Source organism: Tubulanus polymorphus, chromosome 1 (genome assembly GCF_964204645.1).
Source record: "Tubulanus polymorphus chromosome 1, tnTubPoly1.2, whole genome shotgun sequence".
NCBI lineage: Eukaryota > Metazoa > Nemertea > Palaeonemertea > Tubulaniformes > Tubulanidae > Tubulanus > Tubulanus polymorphus.
The window spans coordinates 16,884,037-16,908,108 of record NC_134025.1 but is presented as its reverse complement, the minus strand read 5'-3'; the positions used below and the strand labels follow the sequence as shown (position 1 = coordinate 16,908,108).

The window sequence follows — 24,072 nt, the reverse complement described above, 5'->3', positions numbered from 1 at the left end:
TTATCATCGAAAGGGTTTAAACTAACCTTTTCCATCTCGTCGATAAACATTTCATGATCCTCAGATCTTAAACATTTCATCTTATGTTTTCTAACTTCTTCATTAAATATACAATTGATGTAATCTTTAAAATGAATGTCTTTTTAAATTCTCGCACACTCGAATTTATTTTTTATTTTTTACTCACTCGACCCTTCAACCTTTGATATGAAACAACTAAACCCCTATTACTCTTAAAATATTCATATATATTGTAGCGGTTGTAAACATATAAAATAGTAATTCTGGTAGTGACTGCTGTTGTCCATAGGTAGCGTAGTCGAAGTCACTCTGCTGTGCCGGGGCGCTCGCTACACGGGTCCGCCTGGGTCGACCGCACTCGGGTAGTGAATACGGCAAGGAGATTCTTGTCTTCCCCAGGAAAGTAAATGGTATAAAATATGTAGAATCTGTTCCTCTATTGAAAAATGTCGCTAAAAAGGGCGCTTAAGCAGTACGCTCTCCTCCAAACAGTCGCCTCCCTACTCCACGTAGCCTTAATCTGTGTGGCCAATACAGACCCCCGAACCCGCTCTCCTCAGAGTAATCCGCTTTAGGGGCTTTCCTCGGACGAAACTCGCAGTGTTGATTACTCGGCGGATATGGCTACCCCCATTCCAAGTGCCCTCTCGCACATAGCTGTCCCCCGTCATCTCAGGAGCTAATTGCGACTCATGCCAGAGCTGTCAAACTAGTCGTATGCATAAGTGTTGTCCGTAGCAACGGTCAATAGGGGAACGATCCTCACGTAGAACTAAATGGGTTCGATGCAGCAGGAAAAAAACAGAAATCCTCGTCCTTCCTTCCAGTGCCGGCGAATCAAATAAACGCAAGATTCGAAGTTTGACTGGAATGTAGTACGAATTATTAAATATATATATTTTCTTATGATACAAAGTTCATCGTTCTTGATGCCAAGGGGACATCATGTCCTCACGCAAAACACCTTGATTATTTACATTTCGATATATGAAAAGAATGTTCCCTTCATGGCTTGCAAAGCCTTGGTACAGTCAATGTACGGTAGCATACAAAAGAGACGACCGAACGTCAAATAGAAGCGGTGGCGCGGCGGACTCCGGCGTAACTTAGGTCTCAGTGAACGAGCGTTGAAGCTAATCAACGATTAAGATGTTAACGACGGAGCGACAAATAGTTAACGACGAGCGTTGTCGTTAATCAACGATAAGAATTATACGACGGAGCGTCAAATAGTTAACGACGAGCGTTGTCGTCAATCAACGATAAGAATTATACGTAGGAGCGTCAAATAGTTAACGACGAGCGTTGTCGTTAATCAACGACTGCGCGCCAAATTCAAAATGTCGGTGACGCGAACTCAAAGAGTCGAAATTCAGAGGCGACGTCAAGAAGATGAAACGACCGCGTGTTCGTTCGAAAAAGGAGTAACTGAATACAGGCGATTTTCATGGTCAGCAGAAACGACATCTCGGAGTAAAATTACGGAAATAGCACAGAAGATATACCATACTATTATTACTATTACTATTACTAATTACAGCGACGAGAGCGTTAAGTTGGCATCGTCAAAGGATTGAATTTAAACAGACGATGAATTGACGGAGAATTTACAATATTTACAGGATTGTAAGTGTCGAGTTTATCGGCAGCCCATGGCCGACGACTACACGGCCCCCGGGTGCGTCGGCACCCGGGACTCACTGAGGGCGGGATGTCAAAAACCACTGCAGCGATCCCGGGGTCAGACGACCCGGAGGCCCGTGTCTTAAATAGAAAGTAAAATTGTCTTCTTACATGATCTGTACCATTTACAGCGTCCGATTCGTAAAACGGTGAAGAGGCAGCAAGAAAGAGTTTCTAATGTGGCTCTGCCAGAGCCAAGTTGCCAATGAGCGCGATTGCGCCAAATTTATAGTTTTCATGCGGTCAACGCACGCGGTGATTGGTCAAGCGTGACGAGCAGTGATACGCTCCGCGGACAAAGTAGAGCACGCGAAATCATTCGACCGTGACGAATGATAAAACCCTAAATAAAGACTTCATACGCGAGAAATAGAATTAAGTTCTATAATATTTTAAGATTAACGCGAAAAATGACGACTATAAGACCGATACGGAGATATTTACTACAAAATAAACCGGAGTCAACCGCACCACCGAGAAAACGCTCACACGGAAGTGAGGCGGCGCCAGCGAACGGCGTCGTAAAAACGAGCGTAAACACGAGCAGGGCTGGAGAATTCCTCGGCGACGAGACGGAACAAAAACGGCCCAAAATCAAAGAAGTAGGGTCTCAAATATAAAAAGGGGTGAACACACACTATTAGGTAGGTGGAGAATAAAAGAATGGCCTGGACAGGCGCCGAAAAATCGCTAATATCGCCGAGATGTGGCGTGGCCAACACCGCGGGGGCCTGCCCAGGTCGTAAAATTGGAATCTGACAGAACTGCCAAAAATCTGTCAGATTGAAATTGAGCCGAAAAGATCCCGAAACATCGCCGCAGAACACTCAGCCCCGTCCCGGAATACGTACATCTAAAAAGAAACAATGAGAAAAGAACGGCTTAAGGCCATTCCGAAATACATAATATAATTTCACCAAATACCGACATTTTGTGGTCAAACCCACCCCAGATATAGACAATTTTCGCCACAATATGAATAAAATATAAATGAATAACTTCTAAAATCAATTTAAAAAAAAATTTAGTATTAAAATGGAAGCAAATAAGTACTACTGTCCAACATGTAAAATCAATATAGATAAATCCCAAAAAGCAAGGCACAATAAAACTAAAACACATTTAGAGAATAAATTGAAATTAAAATATAAAGATGATATATTAGAAACTAAATTAGATGAATTAAAGAATGAAAAAGAAACATACAAATGTGATACATGTAATCAATCATTCAGTGATAAAAGATATTATAATGAACATTTAAAATCTAAAAGTCATATTAGAAATAAGAATAATGATATTTTAGGTGAAGATTATTTTGATGAAGATAATGATAAGAAACATAAGACAATTAAAAGAATAAGAAATAAATTAAACAATAAAAGACCATACATGGAAGATGTAAGAAAATATATTAATTCATTAGATAATAAAAAGATATAGAGATAACCGAAGCATTTAAAAGTGATATTGGCCCAGCAGCTATCGAGTTTAAATTTCATAAAGGAAAAACATTAGAAGAAAATAAAAAACATTTAGATAATATGAAAGAAATAATAAAAATAATAACTGATGTTGAATATCCTAAAATAAGTATTTCATCAAAAGTTAAATTCATAAAATCTGAAGATAAACCAATATACAATATAAATTCTCATTCACAACATATTATATCTAAACAACATATAGATGATAAATTAGATAAATGTTATAATGAAGTAAAAACTAAAATAGAAGAGAAATATTTTGAAGGATCTGGTTTAATATTTGATGAAATAATATTTATGACTTTACATGTTTATAACACAAAATATAATAAGTTAACTAAATCAAAACCAATAGATGAAAATAATGTATCATATTATAAAGAACCAGATATTGAAGCATCTAGTTATATTAAACTACCATTTAAAACTAATGCTGTAATAAATGTACAAAATGAAGATGATAAATGTTTTCTATGGGCAATTATAAGTTGCTTATATCCAACAGAAGATATTACACATAGTTTTAGATTAACTCATTATAAACCATTTGAAAATAATTATAGGATAGATAAGTATCCTGTTATAATTAAAAATATCCCAAGAATAGAAAGATATAATAATATAAAGATAAATGTATCTGATTTAATCAAATTGCCAAATACAAAAGGTAACAATATAAAACATTATACATTAGAACCTTTATATCTATCAAAAGATTATGATTCAAATGGTGTTATAGATATATTATATCATGAGAATCATTATATGTGGATTAAAAGAATTGATTTATTTTTTAAATCAGAAAATGATTTTGATAACAAAATATATCTATGTAGAAAATGTTTACATAAATTCAGAACTGAAAGTGCATTATTAAATCATAAACAATTATGTGAAAATCATGATTATTGTAAATTAGTTTTACCAAATGAAAATGATAAAATATTAGAATTCAAAATATATGATTACAAAAATAAGGTACCATTTGTTATATATGGAGATTTTGAATCATTAAATAAAGAATTAACTGATCAAGATAGAAAAGAAATATATTATAAAAGAAAGAAATTAAATTCTAATGAAAATGATTTTTCAGATGAACCACCAAAAATAAATACAATTAAAAAGATTCATCAATCAGCTGCTGCTTTCGGGTTATATATGAAATCTGATTATCCAGAACTAATTAAAAGTGAATATTATCATTATAGAAATGAAAACGTTATTAATCATTTTTGTGACTTATTAATTGAATCATTATAGAAATGAAAATGTTATCAATCATTTTTGTGACATCAATTGAATATGAAATAAGATTTAGTAAATTATTGAATACAAATAAAGACATTATAATGACAGAAGAAGATAAAGAAGCATTTGGGTTTGCAGATAAATGTTATTATTGTGAAAAAATATTTAATTATAAAGATAAGAAAGTAAGAGACCATGATCATTTGAATGGAAAGTTTAGAGGCGCTGCGCTTGAGAATTGTAACTTACAAGCTAAGAAAATTAACTTTGTACCAGTTATATTTCATAATCTATCAGGATATGATGCTCATTTATTTATCAAACAGTTATGCCACAAAATAGAAGAAATTAATAATGAAATAGAAAGATTAAATTCAAATAGATCAAAAGATAAAATACCAACTTATAAATTTAAAATGTTAGCTAGAACGTCTGAGAATTATATATCATTCCAATTTGGGTGTTTAAGATTTATAGATTCATATAGATTTTTAAATAGTTCATTAGATAACTTATCAAAATCATTAGTTGATGATGAATTAAAAATATTAAAGCAACACTACCCAAATAATGATGATTTTCAATTAATGAGATATAAAGGCGCAATTCCATATTCATTTTATAAATCACATAATGATTTTAATATAACTGAATTATTTAAAGAACAATTATATGATGAATTAAAAAATGAATATGTTAAAGATGAAGTCTATAATAGAACATTGAATATTTGGAATCATTCCAAAATAGAAAATCATGGACAATTAGTAGATTTATATTTAAAATCAGATGTATTATTATTAACTGATATGTTTGAAAGGTTTAGAGATGTAAACCTAAAATATTTTAATATTGATCCATGTCATTGTTATTCTAGTCCAGGTTTAACATGGGATTGTGGATTAAAATTTACAGATATAAAAATGGATTTGTTAACAAATATAGATCAATTATTATTATTTGAAAAATCTATAAGAGGAGGAGTTTCAGGTGTATTAGGTGATAGATATTTCAATGTAAATGATAACCCTCGATATAAGTTATTATATATAGATTATATAGATATATAGCAAATAATTTGTATGGTTGGGCAATGATGGAACCACAACCTTACGGAGTATTTGAAATAAGTGAAGTTTCACAACATGAAAATAATGATAAATTTGATTGGAAGAAAAGAATTCTAGATATTGCAGATGATTCAGATACTGGTTACTTCTTTGTTGTAGATTTAGAATATCCTGAACATATTAAATTTAAATCTAGAAATCTAGCATACTGTCCAGAACATAAAACTGTAACTCATGAAGAATTATCAAATTATCAAAAAAGAATTAAACCCGAAAATCATATTCATACAGAAAAGTTAATGGTAACTCAGGAAGATAAATATAATTATGTAGTACATTATAGAATGTTAAAGTTTTATCTAAAACAAGGAATGATCCTAAAAAAAGTACATAGATATATTTCATTTAGTCAATCTAAGTGGTTAGAAAAATATATAGATTTTAACACCAAACAGAGAACTGAAGCTAAAACTGATTTCGAAAAAGATTTCTTCAAGTTAATGAATAATGCATTCTATGGCAAGACTTGTGAAAATATTAGAAATAGAAATGATATTGAGTTAGTAAGTAATGGTAAAAAGGATAAGGCATTTACAAACATATCCTAAGTTTTTAGGTAACAGAATATTTGATGAAAATTTAGCTGCAGTTAAGATGAGAAGAACTTCTATGAAATTTAATAAACCAATCTATGTTGGTGCTTCAGTTTTAGAAATATCAAAGTTATTAATGTATGAATTCTATTATAATGTATATACAACCACTTTTTGGAGAAAAACATATAGAAATCTTATATCTAGATACGGATGCGTACATATTAAAGATAAAAACTAATAATCTAACAAATGATTTAAAAAAAGATCATGAATTGTTTAGCAATGATAATAAAAAAGTTCCTGGTAAATTCAAAGATGAATTAGGTGGTGAAGAAATGATTGAATTCATCGGTATTAGATCTAAAATGTATTCATATAAAACTAAAGAACATGAAGCTAAAAAGTTAAAAGGAATAACCAAAAGTGTAGTAGAAAAGAATATTCATTTCAAAGATTACATAGATAAAATATTTGCGAGAATTTATTTTTTATGAGCTCGACCCTTCGACCTTTGGTATGAAACAACTTATTCCCTATTACTGATATATTTGGATTTATTAAGTGATCATTTCATGCCACAATATCCTACTCTTATATTTCTCTGATAGCCTGACAGATTTCAATGAATTTTTAGTAGTTTAATAGTGTTTTAGTAATTGTGTAATTTATTTCTTCAGTTGTCTGGTGATGCTGTCAATGATACTTCGATTCCAGCACAGTCAGTGAAGATTAGTGAGAAAATGTCTCCTTATAATTCTAAATCAAAACAACAGGTCTAAATGGTATGTGGTCTGTAATCAAAGATCCATTAAAGATTACTTGGCAGTTAGAAACTATATTTGTGACCTCTTTCTTTGGAATTTATTAAATTCATAGATATACCTCCACTTTTTTTATTGATACTCTTTTCCTCATTTTTAGGCAAATTTCTTATGTTGTGTAAACCAAATGAATCATATATATTCCTTATATAGAAAGTCACTTCTGTTTATTAGATTTCAAGTGGTAGTGAAACCAGTGATAGAGAAAGTGGCAATGAACATAGATCAGACGACGATGACGTGAAAATAACTCGAACTTCAACTACAGAAGTATCGGTGGCAAAACGTATAAAAAGGGTTATTAGTGCGAATGAGAAACAAGTAATAAAACGTGGTGAATGGTTGACTGATGAATCAATAAATATAGCACAAAATTGCTTGGCCAACCAGTTCCCTCACATCGAAGGGCTGGAGGATACTCTATTAGGCCCCAACTTACAATTTTCTGTAGCTAATGGAGAGTTTGTTCAAATTCTCCATTCAGGTGGTAACCACTGGGTAGTCGTTAGTAATATCTGTTGTCAGTATGGTCATGTTAATTATTATGATACTTTATTTTTTGGACAAATTAAGAACAATGTCCAGAAACAAATATCAAATAATTATGTTTGCTGATGATGTCCATGTTATTAAGGGAAATGTATTGTCTGTTCAAAAGCAATCCAATGGTAATGACTGTAGTGTTTTGGCCTTGGCTATAGCCACTGGTTTAGTTTTTGCGGAAGATGTGACAACTGTGACCTACGATCACAGTCTTTGTAGGGAACATTTACTTAAGTGTCTGGACTCATCACTCTTTACCCCATTTCTTATTGTATTAGGAAGGATTCAAGCAAAAACGCGTCCCCAGGTTTTTTTTATATATGGCTGAATGTGAGCGATGTCAGCTTTGGTTTCATAGGCAGTGTGAAGATATTCTATATGACGTATTTATTAAGGGTAATTTTGTGGTTTGTAAGAAATGTTCATAATGTCCAATGAAATACATATGTGAGCAGCTCGGGGTCCTTAGGGCCCTGTGCCTAGTTCAATGTCGGCAAAAATTCTCTGATTTCTGAAAGATCAACATATATTATTAGCTCAGTGGATTTGGTTTCTGCATAAGGTAAAGTATGATTCCATCTTTAGGATATTGATGCAGTAAACCTTTTGCCTGATTTGAATTACTTGGGTTTTGAAATTTATTTTCTGATTTAGTAAAATCTCTGAGTTACGACGTGTGAGATAATGGTTTTTTACTGTGTTATTTAATGTATATAAAGTTTGTCTATTTCAACCTTACCCTGGCTGGAATTTTGTGCTGAAGATGATGTTTATGATGTTTGCTTCATGATGTTTATATGCGCGTGAAACTAATTAATCATGTACGATTACTTATTTTCACATATGATATTTCTGTAAAATGAATGTATGAAAATAAAGATTTTGAATCATATATGTTGATATGACAACTTTAACCCTTAATTTAATCTTTGAAGGACATCAATCAATTTTCTTAAGGAATCCTGTGGAACATCATTAAATCTATTTTGAAGGAAGGGATTTCTAGAAATTAGACATTAAACTCTTTCTATAAAAATAAAAAATAGTCCAACGATGAGACGTGGATACATTGCTATAAAATCTTACGATATTGGCAACAAAAAGTAGGTCTTGTGGGATTCGAACCCATCACAAAGCACCTAGTTGATAACGTCACGTTATGAACTGGGAAATCCGCCATACTACATTACCCGGCTACCTAATTCTGAGGTATGGAAACGTTGCTCGACCGGTCGAGCTGTGTTCGTTGGGGGATTTTACACGGACTATGTTGTCTTACCGTCTTAATAACTATTCGGAACCAGTTGTCCAAAAAAATCAAACTGCTCTTAAAGCACATCAGTACTTCTTAAATCTTCTTATAGATACGTTAATGTTGATATCCTAACTAATGTCTATTTCAACATGACTTGAGAGCATTCCAGGTGGCCTAGCTCGCTAATTTTTGGTAGTACATACCTGATAAAGGTCTTAATAGGACCAGAAAGGACAGGCAGTCGACCTAAATCATCATTTTTTAATCCATTTGAAACTGTATTGAAGGATATCCAAAAAGTCCAGAGAAGTGACTCCATGATTTGAAAGTTTAACAATATGTTTCCATGCCTACGTATCAAATTTCAGTTGGTAGGCATGGAAACATATTGTTAAACTTTCAAATCATGGAGTCTCTTTTCTCTCAGGAACCCCTCTCAATGCAGATTTTTTGGATATCCCTCAATACAGTTTCAAATGGATTAAAAAATGATGATTTAGGTCGACTGCCAAATGCATTCTGGTCCTGTTAAGACCTGTATCAGGTATGTACCACCAAAACTGACTGAGCTAGGCCACCTGGAATGCTCTCAAGCCAAGTTGAAATAGACATTAGATTATATTGTGATGTATGAATTCCGCTTTAGTAGAGTCGATCGAGTAGCTCCCGGATTCGGGCCGGTTCAATTCGGGACTCCGCGGTGCCGACCGCTCGAGTGCTCCCCCTTTCGGTGAACTGCATTTTTTTAAACTAATTGAAAGTTAAATATTCTCATGATAATAAATCTCTTTTTCTGAGCTTTTAATGCTCTACTCGGACCGGAGTTCTTATAAATAAATCTATGCTTGAAGGTTCCGATCGATCGAGCGTCGTTGTTGACGACGGTCAATCACGCGTAATCGTGACGTCACGCTGTACCACGAGATTTTTAACCTATTGGGAGCGTAGCGGGGACAAAGGCGGATAGCCAATCAGGACAACGCGGGGACTTTGAGCCCTATAGGCTATAAGGCGGGCAGCGCGCTAGTTTGGCATTCTGACCTGAGCGTCGACATACGCATGGTTTCAATTCAGCTCTAGATACTGACCAACGAATACTACGTTCTAAGTTACAATGTAAGCAAGTTATACCGCCCGCGTCCCGACGGGGACCGGGTTTCCTTTCCTTGGGGGGATATTGATTGAATTACGTTGCTTTTTATTAGGCCTACCTAAGTTAATTCCCGTCCCCGGGTGGGTGGATTTTGGCGATGGTGACTGGTATTCGGTAGGTTCTTTTGGTCTCAGTCCGCTTGATGGTCCGGATAGCTAGGCTATTGAAGACGACGAGGGTTACTGGTGTGGATGGTACAGCCGCCTACGAGATTTGCCGGTGAATGGAGATGACGTCTGATGTCAATGGTTCGACTACCTACGGGAATGGTATATTGGTCCACGGAACTACGAAGAGAACGAAGTATGGGATTTGCCGGTCAGCCGTTAGACGATAATCTGCAGAGACTGAGTTCCACTCGGGTACTAGCACTGTCGCCGATTTCTTCCCTCCCCTCCTTAATCATTAATCGCCTTAATGAAGAGCCATCGGAAGGAATTTTTCAGTGGCGAGGCTTATTTCTAAAGGGTGGTCTGGGGGCCCTCCCCTAGAAAAATTTTGAAATTCAATCGCCGGAGATGCGTTTTGGGGCCATTTTACGGTCTCAATCGCAGAAGCATGAGAAGTCGTGAGCCAACCACCTAGTACAGAGAACGACGAGCTGCTACGCGGTACAGCGTGCTTTTGAAAAAATATTTGTTAAGCAAAAAAGTGGGGCGGCTTTAGCCGCCCCTGCCGCCTCTGTTCCGACGGCACTGTAATCATTGGGCAATACCCGTCCTATTTCACGAAAAGTACTATCGATCGACGATCGACCCCTCTAGTACCGTATTAATATACGGACATAAAAGGCGCTTTTACGAAACTGAATCTTTGTAAATCGATCTTAGTTTCACGTTTACGGCACGCGGTTTAGTGAATCGGATTTGGTAAATCAACTCGTTCACGGACGCGGTTTAGTAAATCGATTTATTAAATCGACTAACTTGCTCGGCGAGCAAGTTAGTGGAGATTTAACCAACATGGCGTCCTCCAAGCACCCCGCCGCCGGTGAACATGGTGAAGAAATGTGTGACTCGTAAGTTTTATTGCTGGCACATTTTAAGGCGTGTTGATTGTCTGTACAAGTGTCATTGTTACCTGGAGGTTTTCATTGACAGTAAACTTGAACTTATATTTATTGCGCCGTACTATAAGCATTTATACATTTGGTTGGTTAAGATATAACATAACAAAACAAAACATTGATGATTGGAATTGAATTGAAGAATGACTTATAAACACAAGTGTTCAATGACGTGTAATGTTGTTGTAAGGAGACGTTTTAGGGGCCTTAGGCTTAGAATTGATGAGAGCATATCTGGCCCTGGTGCTGGACCAGGTTGGGGGATGTTGTTGCTACTGTTATTACTATTTTAAGTTCTAGAGCCTTCTACTAGTAGAGTAGATGGAGTAGGCCAATAGCCATGATTTGATTTGTGTCTCCATCATTTTTGTAGATTGCAGATGGTACTAGAAATGGATGGGGAATTTGTTGAAGTTCTGTGTGATCCAGAAACATACACAAAGGCGATATCTGGTGGTATGCATTATTGATACTCATATTCCAACTGGCTTGCTGTGCTTGCAAATGGACTGTCGTTTTAAATTATAGTTCCTACAGCTGGTTCTAATAAAATGCTGCTAAAAACATATACATTTCAGTAAAAAAAAGGCTGATAATTCGTAAATCAGTCACTGCCTTGAAGGAATAGCCTATTTGTTCCTTTAAATTTCTGTTACTAAGGAAAATTTCATTAGTGGAACCTGGGCCCAATTTATAACATAGCCTGTACATAATGTATGGCGGGCATATTTAGAATTATTTTTGGATTTTATTTTTTCAGATCTCGAAGCGCTTAGAGCAATTCGGTCTAATTATTTGGCGCAGTCTGATTCACTTACAAAAAAAAGACCCTCAGCCTGAAACACCTCTTACTACAAACAGCAGTATTGATTTCCATTCATTTAATTACCCACAACCAGGTACAAGCAGCAGTTGTGAGATGTCGCGGTCGAGGAGCATTACCCCAGTAGACAATTCTCTCACTAATGAAAACAACAGTTCAGGTGAGATTAAATTGACAAAATATTAGCTGTATAGCATTTGCCATGTATATAGTTGTAGAGCCGAGTTTTCAGATTTTACATTACAAATTATGGATCAAGAAAATTCCTGAATTGAAAATACATCACATCAATATTGTGGGTAACAATCACCAGTCAATTGTTGATAATGGCATCCTATGACATGCAAACTAATCGTGCAACTCAAAAAAAACTTAGGACCTATATTTATTTTGAAAGTGGCATTCTGGATTAGCTTTTACCCTCTCTAATCAAGATATGTAGTATACATGTATTTACCGGTATTTTATCTATTAGCATTTCAACACTTAACAGCTTTTAAAATGTATTATCAATTCATACTATTTTTTTTCAAATTTCTTTAGAAAATGTTACCATGTCCAAAGGGGCAGTAACCCTGTTGATACAGCTGCACCAAGAAAATGCAGTACGTTTTGCAAATAAGAAAACAGGCAAAAAAGATGTCTGGCAAAGAATAGCTGAAACCATGAAAAAACACAACTACTTTTATACGTGGTTGCAGCTTAAGACATCTGCTGCTACAGTATCGTAAGGCAGTCGATCACAATAACAAGACCGGCAGAGAGCCTAAGAAATCACCCTTTTTTGAGGAGTTAAATGAATATTTGGGGGCCAAACCCAATACTCAGCCTAAATACACAGTTTCAACTTAAACAGTTTAAACTTTATCAGATCTTTCGGATAATGATAACAATTTGTCAACTGAGGAGGACTCAGCAGATCAATTAGAGGCTAACGTTCCAGTTCCACAGGTTCAGAGTACTGGGAAAAAAGGTCCACCAGTAGGTTATCTGAAAGACAATCTAAAATTATGAAAATAATGGAGGAGCACGAAAAGTCACGCAAGTAAGATACTGAAAAGCTGTTTGATCTATCTAATTAAAAAACAAGGAGAGGAGTTGCAACAGAGTGAAAATGCAAAACTCGATATATTGAGAACACTAGTTGATAAATTATAAAATCAAGTGCTCACTTTTTAAAGGTCAGTGGTTCAGCTGCTTAAGTAGACTTCTTTTGTGCTACCAATATATGGAACTTAAATATTTTGATCCACTGCCCTTCAATATCCTGTTGGTTGAATTTATGTCCTTATTCTTTGTCGTCTTTGATAAACGTATAAATTCATGTGTACGGTGTGGAAAAAATCTGTAGTTATTTTAAGGCATATTTTTCATTTTTTATGAGCTCGACCATTCAACCTTTAACCTGAAAGCCCATTACCCCTATTACTCTTAAAATATTCATATAAATGAATAAAATATATATGAATAACATATAAATTGATAGATTATTCAATACAAAAGTGTGAGTGAAATAATTCATATTTAAAACCGTGAATATTTATATTTATATGCGTTGGATTCATTTTAATAAAAGTTTTGTTATTAAAATGAAGAAAGAAGAAGAAGAACCCAACTTTAAAATCGAAATCAATGAAACCAATAAATCATTTTCACAGTTTAACATTAGAAATTATATTTCAGCAACAAATTTAGTGTCTGCAAGACATTATAAAATCGATAACATAACTATGATTAATCAAATATTATCAAATGAAACATATTTAATTACTAAACTAATTGATACTTCTGATAATGGTGTTAAAAATCCTAAAGTATTCAATACAGTTTTAAATTTTAAAGGAACTTTAGATGAAAACATAATAAATATACTTCAAACCCCTTTCAATGAAAGAAAAAGTGATATAATACTTTCAAAAGATTACAATGATTTGATTAACTTAAGAATTGAAAAAAGACAATTATATTATTTCAATTTTGATAATAAACAAATTATCTTTAATGAAAATTCATCAAATATTGGAATTCAATGTGAATTAGATAATGAAAAATCATTTAAAGATATTGCAGTTCAATGTAGTTTAGGAGATGAATTTAGAAAATTCAATCCTAATGAAAAAGTGCATTGTTATTGCGGAGGTAAATATTTAAAATCACATAAATCAAAGCATTATGAAACAATTAAACATAAAAACTGGTGTAAAGAGTAACAATTCAACATTATAATTATTGAATTGAGTTAAATGATTTAAATATCTAATAGACTGTTAAAATAATAAATTGTTTGACAGTTGAAATGATAAATTGTTTGACAGTTGAAATGATAAATTGTTTGACAGTTGAAATGACAAGACAGTTGAAATGATAAATTGTTTGACAGTTGAAATGATAAATTGTTTGACAGTTGAAATGATAAATTGTTTGACAGTTGAAATGATAAATTGTTTGACAGTTGAAATGTTAAATTGTTTGACAGTTGAAATGATAGTTGAAATGATAAATTGTTTGACAGTTGAAATGATAAATTGTTTGACAGTTGAAGTGATAAATTGTTTGACAGTTGAAATGATAAATTGTTTGACAGTTGAAATGATAAATTGTTTGACAGTTGAAATGATAAATTGTTTGACAGTTGAAATGATAAATTGTTTGACAGTTGAAATGTTAAATTGTTTGGCTGTAAATTTAATTGTTATTTGATTTAATCATTTAAAAGTTTAATATTTTAAAAATGATTATAAAATATTTAATTAAAAACTAGCAAATATTTTATAAACTGTTTAATTTTTCTCTTAAATAAATGGATGGTTTCATCCCAACTGGGAAAAGTGATTTGAAACATTATTTAGTTGCTGGAGGTTTAATATTAGCAGCATTATATTTTTACTATGAGAATATTTCAAAAGATTTGATGAATGAAAATAATAAATTGAGTAAAAGATTAAAGAAGTTAAATGGAAACAATCACAGAAATAAAAAGAATAAAAAAGTTAATTTAGAAAATGATTTAGAGGATTAAAACAGCATCTTTTAATTTCATATATTTTGACTATAAAAATGAGTGAAAATATATTAAACTTATTACATCTAATATATAAAAATCAACAGAATATTAAATCAATTATTATGCTTACAGGTTTATTTTCATTCTCAGTTTATACTATAAAACAGTTGTTAGAATTCTATGATTGCTGTAAAATTAGATACACTGAATTAATAGAAAATATGAATTATATTTCAGATAGATTGAATAATATTAAGTGTTGTGAAATTTGTAATAAAAGATATAAAAATAAAAAGAGTTTGAGAAATCATAAATATATTCATGAATTAGATGATAAACTGTATAATTCAAATTGAGAATAAGACTGTTAAATTGGTTGAAAATATAAAAATAGATAATATTATAACTATTTCAATATTTAGATTAATAATTTATATTTATGATTTTTATAAAAACTAATTTATATATCTATGTACTAGACGTACGAGTAAGAAAGTAAGATTCTTGCCAAGAAAGTAAGAATCTTGGATTCTTACTCGTACGTCTAGTACATAAATAGTTTTATCATATATATTTCTGTTTCAATATCTATTTATCTAACAGATTTATTATAAATATTTGGAAAAGTATAAATCATATTCAATTATGTATTTACACTTATCATTAATAAAAGAGGATTACAATGAACCCGCTAGATTGTTTAACTGTTTAAGTATTAAATTGTGTACATTGTATATTCATAAACTAAATGAAATAAATCACGAATAAGACTGTTAAATTAGTTGAAATGTATGAAATATTGTCTGAAATATTAGTTAACCAAAAAGGGGGTTGAGGTATCAATGTATTAAATACATATCAAATACGTATTAATGGTATTAAATACGTATTAATGGTATTAAATACATATTATGCTTTACTCCCTCCCTCCCTCCCTCCCTCCCTCCCTCCCTCCCTCCCTCCCTCCCTCCCTCCCTCCCTCCCTCCCTGGGCCATACGCAGGATTTCAGTAAAAGTGCAGATCCGCACCTCTCGGCGTAAATGGTTCAATCAATAACATTAAATATCATTGTTTTAGATTCAAAATTTCATCAGCAATTCAGTCCCACTAGGCATTTTTACGTTTTCATTACGTCCTTAAAACAGCAAAACCAGACGTTGGATTTTGAGTAAAAAATGAAAGTTTTCTCGACATCATTTAAGACGTATTTTTATTTCGTCAAAATTACGTTAATTTCTTGACGTCCTCCATACGGCATCAAAGTGACGTAATCCAGACTTAATTCCATCTTGACGTCCCATTGACGTCCTCTTAAGGCTGGCGTATGTCGACAAGCAACGCGACGCCTACCGACGCAACTGGGTTTATCGCCGATTAGCGGCAACTAGCGGCCTACGAGAGGCCGCCAGTTGCTCGTCAATCGGTTCGACATAAGTAATAGGGGTAATGGGCTTTCATACCAAAGGTCGAACGGTCGAGCTCATTCAAAAACAAAACATTAAAAGTAATTTAAAACTATAATATATTTTCATAACCGTGTGCATTTTATATTAAAACTAAATATTTATTCTAAGATATCAATAATTTAAAAAGCATATTGTATTAAATCAATTGGTCGCTCCACTTCGCAACCGCTCCGCTCCGCGACCAATTTATTTATTTACAATACACAAATTCATATAATCAAATATATTCAAATAATAATAATTATTCTATTATTCAACTGAAATACACACGGTTATGCAAATATATTATAGTTTTAAATTACTTTTAATATTTGTTATTAATGAACTCGACCATTCAACCTTTGATATGAAAGCCCATTACCCCTATTACTCTTAAAATATTCATATGAATGAATAACATTTAAATCATTGAACTTCTAAAATCAATTTTAATAAAAAATTTAGTATTAAAATGGAAGCAAATAAGTACTACTGTCCAACATGTAATATCAATATAGATAAATCCCAAAAAGCAAGACACAATAAAACTAAAACACATTTAGAGAATAAATTGAAACTTGAATATTTACAGTTATATTCAGAACAGTTAACAAAGGCAAAGAAATTTATTGAATTATGGAATAATGATCCAAATAATGAACAATACGTTGAGGAATTTGACATCAAGGATCCGATGTTTATACTAGAACATGATTCTATTTGAACCTATATACATTCAATGTAAAGAGCTATGGAATAAATCTATAAATTCACAGCTGTTACAGCTGTTACTATGACGCCGAGACTTATGACTCATTATTACAAACGTGCAGAGAACACTCTAGAACCGGAACCAGATGACGTGGCAAGAAATGAACATACGCTGTAACATTGTGCTCAGGATATTCTATCTCTCGAAACGAAATTAGGAGTTTATAGTTTACAATTCTAAATCTAAATGTAAGTACTGTTTGTTGTAGTTATTATGGCTATTAAATATGAAACCTTTAGATATATTTAAGTGTATTTAGTATATGTTTTAGATAGCTAGAGTTACCGCTAATATCTTTTAGATTAATAAAACGCCATACGCATCAAGAAGTGATAGAGAAACTCAAGATACTCTTTCTGACTGAGGAATCAACAGCAATGGATATCAAACCAATAGAATCACAAAAGATCGATGAAGAAACTATATAAGAATTGCAAAAACATTAAGACTCCAATGATTAAGTTTAACATTTGTTGTTGTTGTTAAATATTTACCGGCAATTGAAAAAATGCTTGTAATTATAAATTGTATTTATAGAAATCAAATGATGTATTGGAAGAAACGGCCGAACAACTTGTATAATGTATTGTGTAAATCTGTTTGGTGAATTTTTATGTTCGGTCGTTTCTATTCAGAATGAATATATAATTAGGATTAGCGCATGCGCATTGATCAAAAGCGCGCATGAATGCGCGGTTTGCCTAATGCGAACACGTTTTGATATTTTCTGTGTTCGGTCGTTTCTATTTTACAGAATTTACAGAATGAATATATAATTAGGATTAGCGCATGCGCATTTAGCAAAAGCGCGCATGAATGCGCGGTTTGCCTAATGCGAACACGTTTTGATATTTTCTGTGTTCGGTCGTTTCTATTTACATAATTATATATTCGTTATGTAAATATAATTATGATTAGCGCATGCGCATTGATCAAAAGCGCGCACGAATGCGCGGTTTTGCCCAGTGGTATGATTTAGATATCAAGGAATCGAAACAACTTATCAAAAGCAGCGAGGAATGAAAAAGGATGACGTTGGTCGAAGAAATGGAAGAGGATTCTAAAATATTAACCAATTTAGTAAAAAATACATATAATAAATGGAACCAGAACAACCACAAATTATCAATATTACAAATAATACTGGTGTTATAAATATATATTACAAGAAGTGTTCTAAGTGTGAATTAGATAAATCATTAACAGAATTTAGTAAGCGTAAGATTAGCAAAGATGGTTTTCAATATTGCTGTAAAACTTGCACTAAACTATATACTAAACAATATCGAGAAGATAATATAGAACATTATAATTATTATATGGCAGAATATATGAGAGAAAGATATCAAACAGATCTTAATTTTAGATTGAAACAATGCTTAAGATCTAGATTAACACAATTATTCAACAAAGAAACACATTCAGAAACACTATCTAATTTATTGGGTTGTTCAGATGAATTTCTCAAATCATGGATTATATTTCAATTCGATGATAAAATGAATATAGATAATTATGGGGATTATTACCATATTGATCACGTGTTACCAATATCTAAATTTAACATGAATGATGAATACAATAAAAAACTTATTTGGAATTGGAAGAATTTAAGACCTTTAGAAAAGAAGGAAAACATAATTAAATCTAATAAACTAGATTAACAGTTATCTTTAGAACAGTTAACAAAGGCAAAGAAATTTATTGATCAATGGAACAATGATCCAAATAATGAACAATACGTTGAGGAATTTGATATCAAGGATCCGAAATGACTTATCTGGACGGTTATAATTACTGCTCCTAATAGATAAACAAAAGTAGTGAGATATCAAATAGAATTCAAATAAAATATAATAAAAAAACAATAACTTCAACTAGCTAGTGAATTCTATTATATTTCTAATATTTTCTTTTCAAAAGAGAATACTTTATATTTTGAATAGATTCAAATAGAAATTCTTTAAATTCAAATAGCTAGTATCAGTAGTCAATACTAGAATTCTTTAGCTTTAACTAGCTAGTATCATTTGAAGAATACTTATAATATTTTTTTGCTTTTTTTCTCTAATATAAATGTCAAAGAAATCTAATAAGAATAGTATTGATATTGAAAAGACATTAGATGATTTGGGTATAAGTGATAATAACGATACAGTTGTAACTAATTGTGCTCAAGTTAATTGTAATATTGATTATGAATACTATTTATATTGTAAGCATCATCTAGAACTATTGATTGCCGGTGGAAAAACTAAGGAGTTTTTAAATAGAATCATTACTTTTCAAGAATTAGATGCTATGAAACCAGATAAAGTAATAAAATATTTTAAGATTTATGAAGAAGCAAGATTAGCTAGAATAAATGATTCTATTTCAGATGGTATTGTCAAATGTTATTCAAAATTATGTAACCAGTTAATGCCAATTGATGATGAAAATAAATTATATAGTGATTTGAAAAATGACTATTTAGTTATGACTGAATTACAAAAATGGGTTGGTTATGCTTCATTTCAATTAGGATCGGTTATGACATTAATTTCTACTGGTGTCATTACATTTTCGAATATCAAGTCTATGGAATATAAATCAGGTAAGAATGAAACAGATGTACTACAACCAAACGTCGAAACAAAAAATTAATCAGAACAAAAATTAACTAAAATAAATGAGTGATGGCGTTAAGAAAAAGGCTAGATCCGAGAAACAAATTAAATGGGCAAGAGAATTAGGTAAAAGATCTTCAGAATTAAAAAAAGCTAAGAAAAAGAAATTAACTGATATAAATGAATCACAGACTTTATCTGATATTGATTCAAATAATAATCCATCTGATTCTTCTAATGCTGGAAGTAATTATAAATTATATATTACAATTGGATTAGTAACAGTTATTATATTATCCGGTGTAATATATAAATCAAAATTCAAATCTGATGATAAAGATGATTCCAATGACAATAAACCTATCATACCAGAAAATAAGTCAAATCATAAAGCCATTGAAACTAAATCTAAATTATTATTAATGGATTAAAATAAGATGAAAAAAGAACAATATTTAAGAGATTTTTATTATAACCCAGAGAGTGAAGTATCATATTCTAACGTTTCAGAATTATGGAATAAAATTAAATCTGATAATGGTGATGGTGCCGTATGGCGCCCACATGGTGGTATAAAATATAGCGAATTAAAATCATGGTTACAAAATCAACCAACATATCAAATCCACAAGAAAATGGATAAAACTTATTTAACAAGAAAAGTTATGGTTTCATATATCGATCAACAATGGCAAGCAGATTTAATTGATATGAAGAACTTAGAGGAATACAACAAAGGATATTTCTGGATACTGAATGTTATAGACATATTCAGTAGATACGCATGGTCAATTCCAATCAAAAATAAAACTGGAATAGAAGTTACAAATGCTTTTAAATCTATATTTAAAGAAGCTATTCCAGATTAGATACAATTTGATGAAGGTAAGGAATTTTATAACAAACATTTCAAAAAACTATTATCTGATAACGATGTAGATTATTTTTCAACACACTCAGATAAAAAAGCATCTATTATAGAAAGATTTAATAAAACATTGAAAACTAGAATGTGGAAATACTTTACTGCTAATGAAACATATAAATATATCGATGTGTTAGATGATTTAGTGAAAGGTTATGATAATTCTAAACATAGTTCTATAAATATGAAACCTATACAAGCTAGAAAAGAAGATAATTCGGAAATAGTTTGGAATAATTTATATGGAGCGTTTGTTACACACGATTTCGGTGAACCTAAATTTAAAATAGGACAACACGTAAGAATATCTAAATATCGAAAAACATTTTATAAAGGTTATACCCCAAATTTTACAGAAGAAATATTCAAGATTAAAAAGATAATATTAACTAAACCTTTTGTTTATAAATTAGAAGATCTAAAAGATGAAGAAATATTAGGTTATTTCTATGAACAAGAATTATCACTTGTACCAAATCCAGATGAAATAGAATACAAAATAGAAAAAGTATTGAAAACAAAAACTCTTAAAGGAAAAAAGTATTCTTTGGTGAAATATAAAGGATACGATGATAAATTTAATGAATGGATTTTATCTAGTAAAATTAAAAGAATAAATGAATAAAGATTTATTTATATTTGAACCGCATAATATGTTAGTTACTGGAGTAACAAACTGTGGTAAAACACATTTCATATTAGATTTGTTAGAAACTATTTATAAGAATCATTTTGATAATATAATATTATTCTGTCCTACTTATGAAATGAATAAAACATATAATAGAGATATAGTTAAGAAGAAAAAGTTTATTATATTAGACCCTAAAACAGTAAAAGAAAATTTAGATAATTGTATAAAAATAGCAATTGATACTTATAAAGGATCAAATACATTATTCATTATAGATGATTGCGCTAATTTACATGATTCAAAAGTGAGAGAAAGTGAGTTATGTTATTTAGCTTTCTCTGGGAGACATTTTGGGATAACAACATGGGTTTTAAATCAAAAATATAATTCAATTGTTTAAGACTTTAGGGAGGATATAAGATTTCTAGTTTTATTTTATAACAAAGATAAAAAATCTATGCAACAATCATTGGAAGAAAATCAAATTATACCTACTGAATTACACGATGAATATATGAATAAATTAAAGAATAATAAAGGTTCAAAATTATTACTGAGACTACAATTTCCCTATGAATATAAATTTATAAAATAAAATTTATATGACTATGTATTAGATACCCTAATACCTGATACCCCATTAGATACCCTAATACCTGATACCCTAATACCTGATACCCTATTAGATACCTTAAATACTTAAAAACCCCTTTTTTATTTACTATTATTTTATACAATTTTCAACCTTTATTACTTTTTGAGTGTTAGATAATTACTTTCTGAATCACTTTCATCATCACTCTCCAATTCACTATCATACCCCATCAATTTTTTCAAATTCTCTACCGAATTTTCTTCTTCAAATTCTTTATTATTTTTATACTTATTTTTCACCTTTTTTACCGAATCATCAATAGTTGTTTCATTGTTATGCTTATTCATCCAATCAAAGTTATCATTATTTTCTACTTTATGTTTCATAGAATCTTTATTAGTCTTTGCTCCTAATATTTCATTTACAGTGTTTGATCCTAATATTTCATTAGCATCAGTTAAATCTAATTCATCTTTATTAGGTGTTGCTAATAAAAAATCTTCATATAATTCTTTACCATTTACTTTTTTATTTGAAACAAACTTTGTAACATATCTAAATGGGTGTTCTATAAATTCTCTTAAACCAACACGTTCTATAACATTAGTAATATGTACCTTTGTATTCATATGTTTATTCCAATTTGATGGAGCGTTTGAAAATTCACCTTTACAATAATCACAATAATTTCTATTTTCACTAACATTTAACATTATTGCATTATTATATGTAGTAGGTATTACATTATTAGATGTAGTAGGTATTACTGTAGTAGGTATTACTGTAGTAGGTATTACATTATTATCAATTACATTACTTAAATTATCAACAACACCACTTTTATTATTATCGATTTCTATTAGTTTAGTTTTATAAATTTTGAAAATAGGATCAAATATCAAAGCTATATTACAAGGTATTACATAATATAAACCATCATTATTTTCATGTGTATCGATGTATGGAATATGTTTATATACTTTACCTCCTTCCATTTAATATAAGATTTTTTATTAAAGTTAAAATTTTAATACATAACACTATCTAATTGTGAATTTACAATATTTAATTGCGCGTCAGATATAATATAAATATGCATTTTGAAATTTAGGCTTCCCTTTTTCTTTGTCATGAATAATTGTATTCCATCTTTAGTGTTTTGTAGTTTTTTTCCAGAACCATGTAATGAATTATCCTCTGTTGTTTTAAAATCTAACCATAATGCATATTTATTACCGGTATAATAATCAATTTGATTAATATTACAATTTTCAGATGATTTCACATTTTCATTCATAAAATGTTTTCTAATTTCTGGCCATTGATCAATCATTCTCATTCCTTGACAAAATATTTTATTTGCTATTCCTTCGATAGTTATTTTTACTTTTGTTATTTCAGGATTATAATAATTATCAACATTTATTGCACCATTAGTATATGTTGCAATGGTAAAAAATATTAATATACCTTTAATAGATCTTCTTGGGAAGTTAATATTCTCATTAATAATTTCATCATTTGCATTAATAGTTACGGTTTTAAATTTATCAATATAATCATATAATAATGAAAATCCTTGATTGTATTGAGTTTGAATTGTGTTAGCAATATTTTCATCAGTTACTGTATCATATTCTAAACATATATTCGATAATTCATAACTCATATCTTTAACAACGCTAGATAATACAATTTCATTTACAGGAGCAAATGTTATTTCGAATATAACGTCTTCTTGAATTGCGTATTTATATAAAGGTGCATTATTATTTATCAATTCAAAGTCTAATGGAATTTTATATTTGCTTCCATAAATCTTTTTTATCAAATTATCTGTGGCACGAGTTACTATTGCGTCATTAGCTCCTGATCTTAATTTATTATGGTTTTCCGATTGAATACCCTGAAATATCATATTATTTCTATTTTCTTTAGTTAACCATTAATCTTTATAATGCATAAATAAATTATAATCATCTAATGAGAAAACTGTTTCCGGACCAATCTTTATAGTTAATTTTTTAATCAAATATCTTTCAACATTATCAACAACATAATTGTTATCATGGCCAGTTACTTTTATATCGGCTGATAAATAAATACTATTTGGAACATAAAAAGTATTTTGTGTTAATCTATGAATTCTAACATATAAAGTTTCACCAGGATTAATATTAGAAGGGTTATTAGTAATTATCTGATGTGATCTTTCTGCTTTAATAGCATTAGATATTCTATGATTCTTAGAAGGATTGATATAACTCCCACTCATTTATTTAACAAAGAAATTAATTATTTATTTTTAATCATGGTTA

The 24,072-nt window shown here is 30.9% G+C and overlaps 1 protein-coding gene and 1 long non-coding RNA gene across 3 annotated transcripts in view; one reads left to right on the top strand and one right to left on the bottom strand.

Moving 5' to 3' along the window:
- Window positions 1-24,072, bottom strand: part of LOC141915273 (serologically defined colon cancer antigen 8 homolog) — a 214,106-nt gene that overhangs the window by 169,133 nt on the left and 20,901 nt on the right. The gene's annotated exons all lie outside the window — the stretch shown is intronic.
- On the top strand, window positions 2,210-8,305 carry LOC141914831 (uncharacterized). Its single transcript, XR_012620894.1, has 3 exons — window positions 2,210-2,348; window positions 6,786-6,890; window positions 7,104-8,305. It is a non-coding gene; the product is annotated as an uncharacterized LOC141914831 (long non-coding RNA).